This window comes from Opisthocomus hoazin, chromosome 3 (genome assembly GCF_030867145.1).
Source record: "Opisthocomus hoazin isolate bOpiHoa1 chromosome 3, bOpiHoa1.hap1, whole genome shotgun sequence".
Classification (NCBI taxonomy): Eukaryota; Metazoa; Chordata; class Aves; order Opisthocomiformes; family Opisthocomidae; genus Opisthocomus; species Opisthocomus hoazin.
Window position 1 is genome coordinate 74,134,101 of NC_134416.1, and position 17,043 is coordinate 74,151,143.

The following is a 17,043-nucleotide window of genomic DNA, read 5'->3' on the forward strand; positions in this document are numbered from 1 at the left end:
CTCAGCTCTTCATTCTGCAAACAAGTACGGAGCAGATGATCGCTAAGAGACATAGAGCAGGGCTGGGTGAACAATGGATTTCTGCTTGGAGAATGAACATAAAAACCTGACCAAGCAAAATGAAAAAGTCAGCTTGACAGTAGCAAGTAAGAACGTGTTTGTTTTCTCCTCAACAATAGGGAAAAACAAAACTACTTTCATTTTGGGGCAAAATGAAATATTTCATTTTCTCTGACAAGAAACATTTTATTTTTACCATGGGTGTTGCAAAAGCAGCAAAGTAATGGCACGGTGAGTTAGAGTTAGAGACAAAAGCAAGGAGTTTGCTCTTTTTTCTGCAGACAACCCCAGGTTTACAACAGCCACATGCATGAGCCCACTTAACCACTCTCCACCTGAGCAGATCTGAACTCACCGCTCCTCGCAAAATGCCTGTAACATGAAGCCCTTGATATTTCTGCTGGGATACTCTGCAAGTTTTACTGTCTAAACTATTCCAATCTGAAATATTCATTCGGACAACAAGAGAAAAGTATTCCGTGTCTTGAGGTTTCTAATGTTCAGAGTCAAAAAGCCTGCAAACGCATGTTCCACTTAATGTACAAGATCCAGCTTGCTACAGCTTACATGAGTTTCTACACCACCCAACAACCATTTCCAAAAACCTCTTGCAAAGCAGTTTGAGGTATTTTATTTGTATCTTCCTTTCCCCAGAAAAAAAATAAACAGCCTGCTATCTACTGCTCAGATTTCCTGTGATATTATCACACAGTGGTAAGACATCGTTCCACTTTGTTTTAGGAAAACGACACCCCAGAATGGCTGTAGAGGCCATGGGACTTGTTTGAACCAGCAGGTCTCTTCCTACCCCAATGACACCCTACCCACTGTAGCTGTTTCCTGTCTAGCACTTCCCTGAACAAACTGGTTGGGTGACCACTAATTTATCTCCTACTGAATGCAGAGAAGAAAACATCTACTTCTCTGCAGTACATGTTGATATATCACTAACACTATCTTTTCCACACAGTATTTCAAACTATTTCTGTTTCTCCATTACAGAATCATTCAGGTCTGTAACATCATAGCACAGCATTGTTTTTATGAATTATGGCCTCTCCTGAACACCAAAATGCTGAGGTTTTCATTTTGCTTTGCCTGTATACACCTGCAGCTGGAACATAACATTCTGACTTTACAGACATGCATATTTTCATTTCTCTGACAAAAAAAAAAAAAGTGATGGCAGGAAGCAAACCAAGCTTTGCTTTGCCCATCTGTAGCTGAAGTACACTATCAATTAGACCTCACACTCTTCTTCAGGAGGGGCCTTACTATCTTCACAACCCTGTGGTGGCATAACTGTGCCCACACTTCACTGCAAACAGTCTAATCTCCCAATAGAATCTATTATTAAAGTAGGCAACAGGCTAGCCCAAATGGATTTGATTTTGTGGTGACTTTTTTAGTGACAGCATGTTCTGGAATGGCTTTCTCGGAGTTGTGAAACAACAGATGGAAAGCCAAGGCTAATAACTCTGTTCACTTTACTGCATTGGATCTTTTTTCCCCTTGTGCTCCCCAGACAGATTTTCCTGCTTTATTTTTTGCCTGTACTTTTGGCACATTTGTAAGGCATTATTTATACATATATTCTTATGGCACAAGCCCCAATACCATCAACATCGCTGTTCATCTGAAGTCCATCTAAAGCACGTTTGACTTTTCCAAGGAACTCTGTTACACGAAACAGTGTACACCTTTCCTTGGTTCACTTCAGCTTAGAGCTCTGGCTCTTTTCAAAGCCTCTTTTGAAGCAAAGCATTTCTAGAGTTTTGCTCTAAATCAAAAGGTTCTGCATACAGGTCTTTGTGCTTACTGCAGGACTAACTTCCTATCATTCCTGATTGTAAAATGCATTGGGTGCCAATGATAACAAATACAGCAGACTGAGGAAACAATATTTTCCAAACATATTGCTGAAAACATACAGATGTTTGGACACCTTCTCTTTCTCCCAGGGCACTTGCCAGACCTCTAACACCGCATCAAGAATAACTTTTTAAAAACCAAGCATTGGCCATCAAGCACTACTTACTGGAAATCTTCAACTGAAGTACTGAAAATATTCCCCCTTTTACATACATAGTTATTAAGGATGTATGAATTTAGAAAACATTTTATGGTGTGGTTTTTTCCCACCCCTGTATAGAACAGCAACTCTACCCACTCTATGGATTACTTCCCCTAGGTCCTCCAGAGAAACAGGCACATCATACTCTGCTGCAAGACACAAGTCATGAAATAATTGAGAGAATTTAGCTGTTTGTGCATGCTAAAAACTTCCTTTTTTTTCCAGGATGAAGTCCTCAAATGTTTCTTCAAAATCCCTCATTTCTTCAGCAATTACTCTGTCCTGGTGAAAAGGATTTGCCATTATTTTATTATTACAAATATCTTTTCATTCTGAGCCTTTTCTGTATTTTCACATTGTTTTTACATTTTCACAGTGGTTTTTGTTCATCCATACTTTTATTTAGCACATTCATTTAGGTTATTATGTTCAGAAACCTTTGCCCTGAAGTGTATCCATCTTCTTTTGGCCACCCCTATCTTCTGTTTTAATGCTTCTCCTTGGCTCACCGTGGCTTATGCACTAGTACTCAATTCAACTGAAAAGAAAAAAATATCCCATCTGATATCAGATTAATATTACAATATTATCCCTTGCCTTTATTAGGAATTATTTTAATGCAGCAGTGGTGTTACCATAATCGGATGTGTTTTCAGGTCTTGTAAACTCTTACAAAGTGATACAAGCCCACTACAAGTCTTGTCTCTTCTTAAACTGTGTGCACTTTTTTATTTGTCTTCCAGAATGTGCCACATGATGATCATCTCCACGTGGTTTTTTGGGACACCAATTTTGTTGCATATGTTTTCTTTCATTCTTAAAGTATTTTGGATCCTCTGTCATGATCGCAGGGTCAGAGGTAAGCATCTGAACTCAACTTATGTGTTTAAACCAGCTTCCTTCACAGTAAAAAGTCACTTTTGTCAAGTGTTAATCCTGGGCTACTCAGTAGCCTCTTTTTAGATACTTCGGTTCCACATATTGCAAATAAACTCATCACAAAGCAGGTAAATACTCTAAAAAAGAAAAAGGAAAATAAGGAGAGAGGGAGAGACAGAGAGAAAATGGCTCTTCAGCCACATCACACATGCAAATAAACCTGTATTTTTTTATTTTCTTGTATTTTCTGTTCAAAAATAAAAAGAAAAATCATATACTTCATTCTTACATCACCCACATCTCTTTCTTTTCTTCCAAATGTTTTTTCTCATTTGATAATATTCTTTTTAATTTGAGAAACTAGCATTCCTCACTATATTCACAGTGATTGGACATGATGGATTTGCAAAGTGGCATAATGAGGTTCTGATTTGCTCTCTGTTCCTTTCACAATAATTCATAATATTCCATCTGATTTTTGACTGCCACTGAGCACTGCTCTCCTGTTTCCATAAGGCTATCTATTACCACTCAGAATGAGATTTAGGGTTGTTATAGTCAACTCAACTCATCCAAGAATATGTAAAATTAGGACCATTCTTCCCCCCCCCTCCCCCCAAGAGCATCATTATCTATTAATCTACATTGAATTTAATCAGCTGTTTTATCATACCATTCTTGGATTGCTTTACAGCTCTTTGTCATCAGTAGATGGTATCATCAGCAAACTTTGTTGCCTTAGTATTCATTCTTTTTCTGATCATTTATGAATATGCTAAAAACCTCATTGCAACACAGAATAGTAGACTTCATTGGCAAATTCCTTCCACTGTGACAAACAATGTTTTACCCATGCCTTCCTTTTCCCTAGTTTATAATCCACTATTTATCCGTATGAGAACTCTTCCTTGTTATTCCATGGTCTCTTAGTTCTTAGATTTTGGTGAGAAATCTTGATAAACTGTGTTTGGAAATATGTTTATTGAATCCAGAGACTACTGACAGACCGGAATATCTTAAAAAAAAAAAAAAAAAACACAAAAAAAAACCACACACAAAAAAAAAATGAAGGCTTACCCCAACTATATGTTTTCCACTTGTTCATCAAATATTGATATTCTTCACACAAGTTTGTTCCAGCTTAACTGACACCGGATTTATTGACATGTAGTTCTCTAGATGTTCTCCAGAGATAGTATTTAAAAACCGGTATCATATTAGCCATTTTTTGTACCAAGATAGATTTAAATGACTGGTCATGAATCGCAGTAATCCAGCTATTTCATCTGCAAGTTTCTCTAGAGCTCTTAAGTGAATGTCATCTCTGTCTGGAAATTTATTCTCGTACTTTATGTCCATTTGCATCGGTAACTAGATTTGAGAAAGATCTTTCAGCATTTTTCCCCATTGAAAAGGATTAACATCTGGAAAACCTCAGCAAGTTCTTCTTGAATGTACATACATATAAAAAAAGAGTTTAATTTTTCGGCTAGATTGTCTTCTCTTTCCATGTTGGTCACCTCTTACAGGTCTCCAGCAGGTTTACTTTTTGAACACACCAGGGAAGGTGATTCGTTATTCAGGTCTATGCCTCTTGCAAGTTATTTCTTCAATTATTTTCTGAACACTTTTTTTCTTTTTTTTTCAAATGCCTTTCTGTTCTTATTTAGCTACAGTCTCAACATTTATAAGGAATTCTTCACATTTTCAGAAATCTTATTTACTCATGGCATGTTTACTCATGTTCTTTAACCGTAGCATCCTTCTTTTGCTATTCGAAGACTTCACCCCCAAAACACACACAGGCAATATACATTTGCTCCAAATTGTCAGTATGTTTGGGGGGTTTTTAATGACAATTATTCCAACTGGAGAAGTTTTACTTCTGCCTAATGAAATTTTTCTCATTTAGATTGCTATTTTATGTTGACAATTTTAATCTAAATTTAAGCTTTATTCACCAGATAGCATGAGTCTTATTCTAGAATAATTTAATTAGACAGTACTAATAACCCTAAACCAGCTATTTTGCTGTTTTCCTATTGTCTTTCTCTTTTTTCCCCCCCCAAGGCCTTGCAGTTACAAAGTGAAACACTGTTTATACTTCCTTTCATGTTTTCCACACATTTCAGTACTAACAACAAGGCTCTCAGTTATCTCATTCTTCCCACAAAGAAGAAGTATTCTTTGTACATTTTACTTTTGATATCAAGTCTTGTTTGGAAATCAGGGTACAGAAATATGATAGAGGTTTGCTTCTCTCAGTCTCAGCTTAGCGCTGCATCCACTGCATGCGTGCAGAAGTTGCAGCTGCCTCCTGTGAGAGTTTCTTCTGCAGTCCCAGTTACCCACAGAGGCCAGCACTGACCTCAGGAAACACATTCACAGCCTCGCACCTTGGAGGGAAAACATGCACTTGAACAAAATAGGTGTTCAGCAAGCATCTACCAGTGGCCATCAAGTAAGGGAACTAGAACCTACCTTTTTTAACATCTAAGGGGTTTTTGCCAGGCAATCCTGGGAAATCTGTTCCCCACTCATTAACACCTTCAGGTCCATGAGAGCTTGATTCATCTGGTCCTATTGAACAGATTTTCTGTTCAACTCTTGCACTGCTGTTGTCTCCACCAGCTGCTCTTGCCAGTGTGGTACTCTCTACAAGTCTTTGTATCTAGCAACAAATTAACAATCATTAAACCGAAGTATTTCGGGGTACTCTTGGCAGAAAAGAGCAGAAGGGGGAAAAAAAATAAGAAAAGTGGCAAAGAGAAACAAATATTTTGCAAATACAGACTGGTAAAGTGTCAGAAGACCAACCCATAAGTTCCAGACACTTGGAAAACAACTAACTTTAGTTATTTTTCAAGACAGTCCTTGATTCTGGTATCCTAAGTGTCAAGATGATTTTGGCAAATTGGAAGGTGTTCTAAACTGATTTAGAACAATGGAAAACCTGCTTTGCAGCAAATGAAAAAAAAAAAGACCCAGACCTAAACCACCACTCATTCATGCATCCAAGATATGATTAAATGGTGAGCCAGTTACAGTTAAAGTACTTCTACTAGGAGAACTTTATAATAAAAAGTCCCCTGTGATTAGCAAAATATAAAGTTCAACAACATTAAATAAAAAAGGGTTAAAAGTCCACAGGGACTGATTTAATCACTGAATCATCTGACCTATGTATCCAGGTATAGCCTCTCTGTATAATCATGCCTAATTCAGTGTTTCGTTACTATGCCATTCTCAAAGCCCCAGATCAGAAAACATCTCATCCTACAAGTTTCTAAGCCCATAAATTCCCAAGTTCCTGAAAAAGTCGCCCCAGACTCCATCCAAGCCCTGGTACCACCACTGTGGTGGATTTGGTGGATTTGTGGTTTAGAAACCACTCTCCCAAGTCTCTGAACTTGGAGCTTCTTGTTGAAACTGTTCTTTCCTTTTTTCACAAAATACATTTGCACTGTGCTAAATGAAACATTTGGGACTGCAGCACTACTTCGATTAGTCAAAGCATGTATTTAATTCTAGAGGGAAGTAACATTTGCTATAATTATATTTTTTTAATATACTGTTGAGAATTTTCATTGTAAATTAACATTCCTATATATTATAGAACAAAAGAAATGACCATGTGGTCATATATGTGTTAAACAAAAATTCTTGTGGAATAACAGAGGCACAACTTGGTCTTGTCCCTGCCTCAGTAAACAGTACAATAGCATACACAACATGTAATACCTTTACCAAGAGACATTATGAAGTTTTAAGGCACAAATAACATACAGGACAACGATTCTGTCACCTGTGAGAACAGCAGATAATATGGCTTCAGTTCAGCATTCCCAGGTAGTTCAATAAACAGACAGTAAAGAGAAGGTATATGTCAGATGAGCAATCAGCTCTTCTGGTTGCAACTCCAAGACAGGGATGGATAGTTAATGGCAATTAGACTACAATAAAGGATGATGCTTATTCCTGAAGTGTACTAGGATAAGGATGCCAGATAACAAAATAGTGGGATCTTCATTATCCCTCAGTGGATACCTGGAACACACACACATCCACAGTGGGCTGAAAGACTGAGAATTCAATTGAGGATGTTAGAACTAACACAGTTTTTTGGGGTGAAACAGAAGAGAGGAGTATCTCTGAAACCTCCAGCTGTGTACCGCAACAAAAGGAGATGTAAAGCTTTGCTATCTGAGGATGGCAGCCCATGAAAGAAAAAGACAAGGACAAGTTCAAAGGATTAGACTGATTTGCGAATATGAAAAAGAACTGGGAAGGAGGTTTGATGCCCTAGAGAACAAAAGGAAAAATAAGGGTAGCAAGAAGGAAGAAAATGGATGCTAACTCTGAAGTAAGACAACAAGGATACCAAGAACTGGAAGCTGAAGGGTAACCAAGTCAGCACACAGAACCATTGAAGGAAAACAAAAGGGGCGTTCAGAGCCCCAGACAGAACTGGAAGTGGCACACAGAGGAGAAGGTTGGAGATTCACAGCACCATGTGAAGAGGCAGGTCTGTGTGACCGCAGTCTCCTTATTACTGGCTGTTAGTCCAGCCATGGATGTGGATCAAAATCCAAAATGGTATTATGTCTGTTAGGTGCAACTGGCCAGTGGACCTGCAACTGAGGAGCAGCATAAGGAGTCTGGAAAACAATGACAAATCCCCAAAACCAAGACTGCCCAATTCCCACTGCAAAAAACTATGAAGGACTAACTGCTTCAGGGAAGACCTGCAAACAAATAGATATTTGTATGAACTTCAGGGAGAGTAAGTCTTCAGAGAAGGAGTAAAAAGCCAAATAAGACAATAAACTAACTAATAACTGAATGATGAGTGATATAAGGAAACATCTGTAATGTTTGATTGTTGAGATGCATTTGTTGAAGGAAGTCATTTTTCAAAAGACAAATTCGACTTGAATGCCCAAGGGAATAGCTACCTGGGATTAAAGCCAACACAACTGATAAGAGCAGTTTGACAGATCTCCAAACACTAGTGGGAAGACAAAATATAGGGTAAATGAGAGTTCAGAAATGGATCTAAAAAAACTGTAGTAGCAGGAGAACATATGGTAAATAAAAAGAATCAGGACTGTGAACGACAATCAGGTAACAGGAGATTACAAGCCTGATTCTGGTCTGTATAAGCAATGGAGTAAGAAAACACTCTGATGTGTAAACTACTCTCAGGAGCTTTCTCAACACAATGGAAGATCTTGAAATACTTTTATAGGATGTGAAAATGAACGTTAAGGAGAAAAATACAGAAGTTTGATGACAGAATTCAGAACTGGAATACAGATATAGAAGAACAGATACCTTTCAGGGAAGATAATATTAGAGTACTGGAATATGCAACAAGCTATAAGGCATTATGAAGGAAAGTATGTTCTTTGATAAAAGTCCATTTTTTAAAAGATAAGTATTTTCTGTTGGTATCAAGGTGAAAGTTTATGAAAAATCCCTGGTCAGATATAAATATGGATAAAGATCACAGTAACATCATTGGAAAGAGACATAGTATTCGACATAACGAGGATACCTATTGTGACAGGAGACAAACTTCCTGAAAAAGATTAGAACTGACTGTAGACAGTAATAGCTGCTAATAATATGGGGGGAGGTGACCCACTCTTGGATGTCACAGCCAACAAACCCGTGTAACAGACAGAGCTAACAAAAATATACATTATTTAAATTTTATTATGTCAAGTAATGAAGATTTAAATAGTTTATCATTGAAAGCTGAGTTAGCATAAATTAAAATAAAGGGCTGAAATAATAGGTTCATAACTCAATTATCAACTTCAAAAGGGTAAACTTCAGTAAACCTAGAGACCTCTTCAGGGACTCAAATGAACCGACAAATTCAGAGACTGGAATGTCTTTCAGTCAAAAATCCTAGAATAACTAGGAATCTGTATTCCAGACATCTGGAGGGGATTCTATATCTGATTAAATTAAGAACCATCGCAAAGTAGGCTACTAGCTACAAGCAAAGAGCCAAAAAATGCCGCGAGGATTATCAGGGTCATCTAACCTCTACAACAACATGGAAATTGAATGAGACTTGCCAAATTTTCCTGGCATAGTACAGCAAAACAAAGCCAAATGAAAAAAAAAGGCAGATCATGGTTTGGTGAGTTTGAACAAAGACCAATGACAGTCTAACTTGTGCCAGAAGCTGAATTAGTATTTTGCATCTGTTTTCAAACAGATTTTGATGACTATCAGAATCAGCGTGGATAACAACAGGAATACAGAACAGAAATTTTCACAAATGAGGTAAAAGTATCAAAAATTCAAAGCACTATGTACTCTTGTCTGGGAAAGAGTAAAACTTCACACCAACACCAACAGATATAATCATGAGGAGACCACAATCTCCCCCCTCGTTTCCTTATCAGAGGACAATATTGTTGGCAGTACACAAGAAAAGTTTGGAAAAAAGCCTTGAAAGGCTGAGCTTTGACATGTAAGGCGACAGTTTCTCGGGTCCTTGCCTTTACATGAAGATAGTTCTGGCAGCTTTTTTGCCATTCCATAAACTCAAAGAGGAACAGGACACGTCAGCCCACACTAGCTGTGATTTTCCACCACCACACAGAAATACAGCTGTGCAAGTCCTGGGGATCTTGAGAATTCAGCACTTTTCAGAATCACTTTTCACTCAAAACATATGCTTTGATCTATGCCTGATTCAAAACTAACTGCTGCTGAGAAATTCATTCATTATAATCTGTACTATTACTTAGCAGTAAGCCTCAGGCAGCTTTCTGAAATAACACCCTCCTGCCAACAAACATAATACATAAAAGAACCAGAGGTCTGAAACCATCAATAAGAATATGCCCTAACCTAACGACAGGATAAACTGAGGAAATCTTGAAGCATTTCAGGAGGCCGCATCCCCTAAATGCTCCATTCCACTAGTGGTCCAACAAAGTGCTAACAGACCTCAACACTGGTGGCATCCAACAATATGCTCAAGGCACAACTAACCAGAGGCTTAAGCAGCAGAAGCAGGAACAGAAATTTCCTCAGTGATGAAAACAGCTTCCAGAGGATGAAAAGAGAGATAGGAAAAAATCTCCTCTTTCTGCTTCATTAGGCCATGGCAGACAGATCCATTCTTAGGAAGTTTCTAAGCTCAGGACACCCGGGTTTCAAACTTTCAAGCAGGTCCTGGAACTGGTATGATGTCACACAAAGTAGACAAATTTCAGCTAACCTTGACATTTTTATCCAAATGACAATTACATATCCATTTTGTAATGCTGACATTGGCATACTCTGCAGTGCAGACAGTGAACACTGAATATTTCTAAGAGAAGGTAAGCTATTTCACTTTCTCTTTTGCTGCAGAATTCCAAGCAGACCTGGCACTCCTTTGTAAGCATTGAAATCTGTGTTAAGGATTCATGAAGTGGGTATCCTGATGAAAAATTCTGGTTAATAACAGAGGTCTTGATTAGGGGCATAAACTACCCTATAAACAAAATTTCAAGTGCTTGTACGTACGGCCCATGTAATGAGCTCGGATTTCATGCCTTATTGCACAAATAACACTTTTATTATGATAAAAAAGCATAATACTTCTTCTGAAAAGTATTCCTATTACCATAAGCATTTTACTTTTGCATCATGGAACACAGTGAAGCAATTGAAGCTACAGGCAACAAATACCTGAATCAATGCTTTGCAAATACCATCAATACTATGTTGCCAAATGTCATCAGTTTTCCTGATTTGGAAAATGATCCCACTAAACTCCTGCATTGGTTCTTTCCATTTTAATCGTGTTCAAAGTTTTATGAACAGAAGCTGCTGACAATCACGATTGCTTGTAAAATTTCTTTGACTAAACACTTACTGCGTTCTGTAAAAGTATAAATTTGTTTATCAGTATCTTGGGTTGTATGCAGGGTATATCATTCTGTTTTAGCAGAATTTAACAAACACTTCATTTTCTTAAGACATTTTAATCAGTTTTACAATATGCAAGACAATGGAGTAGTCCCCAAGAACCTGATATTGCACTATTACTTTTGGCTACCTTCCCAATGATATCAACAGGGATTTTTGATTAAGTAAAGAGTGTTGGTTATGATATTGTATTGGGTTTGCATGGCAAGGTTTTGGTAGCAGAGGGGCTACAGGGGTGGCTTCTGTGAGAAGCTGCGAGACACTTTCCCCGTGTCTGACAGAGTCAGCACCAGCCAACTCCAAAACAGACCCACTGCTGGCCAAGGCCATGCCAATCAGTGACAGTGGTAGCACCTCTGGGATAACATTTAAGAAAGGGGAGAAAAAACACTGCTGCGCAACGGTAGCCAGACAGAGGAGTGAGAATATGCGAGAGAAACAACTCTGCAGACAGCAAGGTCAGTGAAGAAGGAGAGGGAGGAGGTGCTCCAGGCGCCAGAGCAGAGATTTCCCCTGCAGCCCATGGAGAAGACCATTGTGAGGCAGGCTGTGCCCCTGCAGCCCGTGCCCCTGCAGCCCATGGGGGTCCATGGTGGAGAAGATATCCACCTGCAGCCCAGGGAGGACCCGACATCAGAGCAGGTGGATGCACCTGAAGGAAGCTGTGCCCCCCTGGGAATCCCACACTGGAACGGGCTCCTGGCAGGACCTGTGGCCCCGTGGAGAGAGGAGCCCACGCCGGAGCAGGTTTGCTGGCAGGACTTGTGACCCGGTGGGGGACCCACGCTGGAGCAGCCTGTTTCTGAAGGATTGCACCCTATGGAAAGGTACCACACTGGGGCAGTTCATGAAGAACTGCAACCTGTGAGAAGGATTCACCTTGGAGAAGTTTGTGGAGGACTGTCTCCCAATGGAGGGACCCCACCCTGGAGCAGGGGAAGAGTGTGAGGAGGAAGGAGCGGCAGAGACGTGTGATGAACTGACCCCAGCCCCCATTCCCCATCCCCCTCCCTGCTCAAGGGGAGGTGGTAGAGAAAATTGGGAGTGAAGTTGAGCCAAGGAAGAATGGAGGGGTGGGGGGAAGGTGTTTTTGAGATGTGATTTTATTTCTCATTATTCTATTCTGATTTCATTGGTAATAAGTTAAATTATTTTTCTCTAACTCGAGTCTGTTTTGCCCATGATGGTAATTGTTGAGTGACCTCTCCCTGTCCTTACCTCAACCCATGAGACTTTCGTTATGTTTTCTCTCCCCTGTCCTGCTGAGAGGGGAGCGACAGAGTGTCTGTGGTGGGCACCTGGCATCCAGCCAGGGTCAGCTCACCACAGATATAATAAAAGCATAGCATGGAACATTCACCGAGGGTAAAATATACTTCTATCTTGATTCTCTGGAACAGAGCTCTTTAATTTTATATTGCAACATGATCTCTGCTAAACAAGTCCTGGTACTCCGTAGCTCCTCATTCGTCTCCTGTACTAGAACTCTGAATTCTCACAAGATTCGGTCAGTAAATACACCCAATATTTATGAAATGTTTCATTAACTAGTATTTCTTTTACAAAGTATTCTACACGAAGCTTTCCATTTCAACATATGGAATACATAGGAGGGAAAGAATGTCACATATTTGATTTTACGCATGATCATCAATATGTTACAAAAGACTTAGAATGAATCTTTATTTTAAATCTTGATACTTCCAGGAAGATGAAACCAGAAAATATAGACACATCGGTCAGCAATAAATATTTATTTGAGCTATATTTTATCCTCAAATAGAGAATGCCCATTTCTGCAATCTGTTTTCATAGAGACTTTTCTATCACAGAATGGTCAGGGTTGGAAGGGACCTCTGTGGGTCATCTAGTCCAACCCCCCTGCCGAAGCAGGGTCACCTACAGCAGGCTGCACAGGACCTTGTCCAGGCGGGTCTTGAATATCTCCAGAGAAGCAGACTCCACAACCTCCCTGGGCAGCCTGTTCCAGGGATCCGTCACCCTCAGAGGGAAGAAGTTCTTCCTCATGTTCAGACGGAACTTCCTGTGCCTCAGTTTGTGCCCATTGCCCCTTGTCCTGTCACTGGGCACCACTGAAAAGAGCTTGGCCCCATCCTCCTGACACCCACCCTTCAGATATTTGTAAGCATTTATAAGGTGCCCTCGCAGCCTTCTCTTCTTCAGGCTGAACAAGCCCTGCTCTCTCAGCCTCTCCTCGAAGGAGAGATGCTCCAGTCCCCTCACCATCCTTGTAGCCCTCCGCTGGACTCTCTCCAGTAGCTCTTCATCTTTCTTGAACTGGGGAGCCCAGAACTGGACACAGTACTCCAGATGAGGCCTCACCAGGGCAGTGTAGAGGGGAAGGAGAACCTCCCTCGTCCTGCTGGCCACACTCTTCTTGATGCACCCCAGGATTCCATTGGCTTTCTTGGCAGCCAGGGCACACTGCTGGCTCATGGTTAACCTGTCGTCCACCAGGACACCCAGGTCCCTCTCTGCAGAGCTGCTCTCCAGCAGGTCTACCCCAAGCCTGTACTGGTGCACGGGGTTGTTCCTCCCCAGGTGCAGGACCCTGCATTTGCCTTTGTTGAATCTCATCAGGTTCCTCTCTGCCCAACTTTCCAGCCTATCCAGGTCACGCTGAATGGCAGCACAGCCTTCCGGTGTGTCTACCACACCTCCCAGTTTGGTGTCATCAGCAAACTTGCTGAGGGTACATTCTAACTCTTCATCCAAGTCGTTGATGAAGAAGTTAAACAAGGCTGGGCCCAGTACTGACCCCTGGGGGACACCACTTGTTACCAGCCTCCAACTAGACTCAGCGCCGCTGATGACAACCCTCTGAGTTCTGCCATTCAGCCAGTTCTCTATCCACTTCACCGTCCACTCATCCAGCCCACACTTCCTCAGCTTCCCTAGGAGGATATCATGGGAGACTGTGTCAAAAGCCTTGCTGAAGTCAAGGTAGACAACATCCACGGCTCTCCCTTCGTCTACCCAGCCAGTCACGTCATCATAGAAAGCTATTAGATTGGTCAGGCATGATTTCCCCTTGGTGAATCCATGCTGACTACTCCTGATAACCTTCTTTTCTTCCACTTGCTTCATGATGGCCTCCAGGATAAGCTGCTCCATCACCTTTCCCGGGATGGAGGTGAGGCTGACCAGCCTGTAGTTCCCTGGGTCCTGCTTCTTGCCCTTTTTGAAGATTGGAGTGACATTGGCCTTTCTCCAGTCCTCGGGCACCTCTCCTGTCCTCCAGGACCTCTCAAAGATGATGGAGAGTGGCTCAGCAATGACGTCCGCCAGCTCCCTCAGCACTCGTGGCTGCATTCCATCGGGGCCCATGGATTTGTGGGCATCCAGATCGCTTAAAGCTATCCATGAACTTAAATTGAGTTGATAGCTTTATTCGAATTTTGTAACTTCAGTTCTGTGTTACCACAGCCATGCTTATCAGTTACTTAATGCAATCAGATCCCATTTGTGTCTACATAACCTGCAACCATACCATCTTTCAAAGAATAACTTCAATAAAAACCCACTATCAGCTTTTCACCAGTATATATTGCAGCTTAAATTTCAGCTGTGCCACATCTCTGATCATGACGTCACCACTCTGTAGATTTTCCGGCTGGTCAAGAGTCTGACCACCAGGATTGTTGACTCCAAATTGCAGCCAAATGCAAACAGTGTCTTAGTCACAGAAATTCCTCATTCTCCTAAAAAGTGAAAATACTCCTCAGACTTACCCAACACTCAGTGGTGCACTTACTTCTTTTTATAAAGCTCAGATTTTCTGTATAAGCCATTAAATCTTATTATATCATTGTATTATATCATCTTGTTAGCCTTCTTGTTTGTTTCAAGACTGTCCAAGACCATGCATGCAAGAATCCGTTTTGAAACCCAAGGAGGCAAACACAGCTGTTTTTAACCATGTCAGTGCCAAGTCACATTCAAATGGATTTCCTCCTCCATGCACAAAAGCAGCTATTTTTAAAAACTCTAAAAATGCACACATCTGGGAGTGCTTACAGTACTAGTAATCCCTACATAGCATATGTTGTCATTACTAGTAGAAATTCCCCCTTCCTTGACCATAGGCCCAAAGAACACAACTGCTTTTCAAAGCAGCTCTCATTCATTTGTGCTTAATTTCAGATTTTTGGCCATACACTTATCACAGATTATTAGGAATGTTTCAGTTATGGAAGTTTCCACCACGTAAAATGAAGTCATCATACTATATTGTAAATACTGAGACATGTATGCCACACTGTATTTTTATTGTCCTACTTCTTTCAGCTCTTGCAGTTTGCAATTCAAAATCCTAAAGAAACAAATTACAAATAGGAGACAGGGATAGTGAACACCCACGCTTCTTGATACATTTCTTCAAACTCCTCCAACAACTCTGTCTTCTCTGATGGGGGTACTTGGTCAGATGGATACTTAATGGTTCAGTGTTCTTCAGAAAACAGCTTATGCTACCCCCGTCCATTGCATCTATTTTGGCCTTTTTGTTCCTTTAAAAAAACCCCTACCAATATCCTGGAACAAGACTTTCTGCTTCCTTTTCTGCTTTTTTTTCTAACCTCACTTTTACCAGATAAACAGCTTTATGCTACGCAGCAGCTCTCACCTTTCTTGCGTATTTGCTGTTTATGAGTTACTTGGCAAAACTGTCAGGGAGCTGTTTCTATTTCAATGAATTCTGCTAATTTCATTCCATTAAGAAAGGTTCAAGACAAGATTCAACAAATCCCTCCTCTTCACTGAGCTCCTATTCATTACACGTTGCTGCCATTACAGTTTCTATCCCTGGAGCCAGGAAACTTTGTTCACTGAAAAAATACCTGAAAACATAATGCTTTCATGGAATTTGCCTCACCTAGCCCATATCCACATGAGGAACTTCCATGGATGAAATTTTAAGATGTTTTCCCTGCCACTTATTACGCAGTTATTTATCACATTGGCATCCAAACCAACTATTACTTTAACCCTTACTTTTGCTTTCCAGCTTCCTTCTTTAAATTTCTAGGGTCAGATCTGCAGGCTCAGTTATCTCAGTTTTGGATAAATGCACGTTTATCAACCATAGCCTAACAAATTTCAACCAGTTAGCAGGATTCACATCGTGTCAGGGAGCAGCAAGGGCACAGTCCCACATCTGAAGACAGTGCATAGCACAGGGTACTTGCTGGTAACAGGGCCCTCCGATAGTCCCACAGAAGGCAAAGCGATGAACCAGGTCCTGAGTCCATGCAGGCAGTCCAGTCAGGAGCAAAAGGAGACAGGACTGGAAATAAGGTTACAACACGGGTCCAAAGTCAATCCAGAAGACAAAGACAAGACAGAAGACGAGCAACGAAGTACATCTAAAGGCATCCATCCAGGAGACAAGCTGCATACAACACAGATCTGAGGTCACTCCAGGAGTTAGAGGCACGTTTACAGTATAACTTGAGGCACACCTGACGTCCTAAGCCTGAGCTGAAACGGGGCTTCTGGGTCCATGGGCAGGAGTGTGGGCAAAGGCCCCAGGTGAGGCTGGTCAGGGCCATTAAGGCCTACTGGTGCTCTCAGAGCTCTGACGTTTTGCAGTTGCTATTTATTTCCTACGTTTACTATTTGGATTTCGTTTTTATGGCATCTACTAACAGTTTTCCTTGCCCAGCGGGTCACCATCCCAGTGCACTTCACAGCCATACGTATGTTATTGCTCAGAACTAAAACTTTAGGGTCCCTCTTGCAGTTTTATTTGCTGCTTCTATTTTATATCCCTGTATTTCTCCAACAGCTGAATGACTTTCATATCTGACACTTGTGACTACCAGCCCTACCCAAATTTATAGGTATGTTTTTTGTGTCTGGGTCATTTTTTCTTTTTTGTTTTGTTTTCCATGGAATGACCAAATAACTGAGTTTAGGGGGTTTTCCCTTAATTTTTTCAGTACTGCCAAAATACTGGAAATAGCTGTTGGACACGGGTTTTCTGGGCCTGATTTGGAAGGGCACCTCACAGACCTCTATAAGGTCTGAGTAGCCCAGTACCTTTCAAAGGCTGTGATCTGCTATGCAAG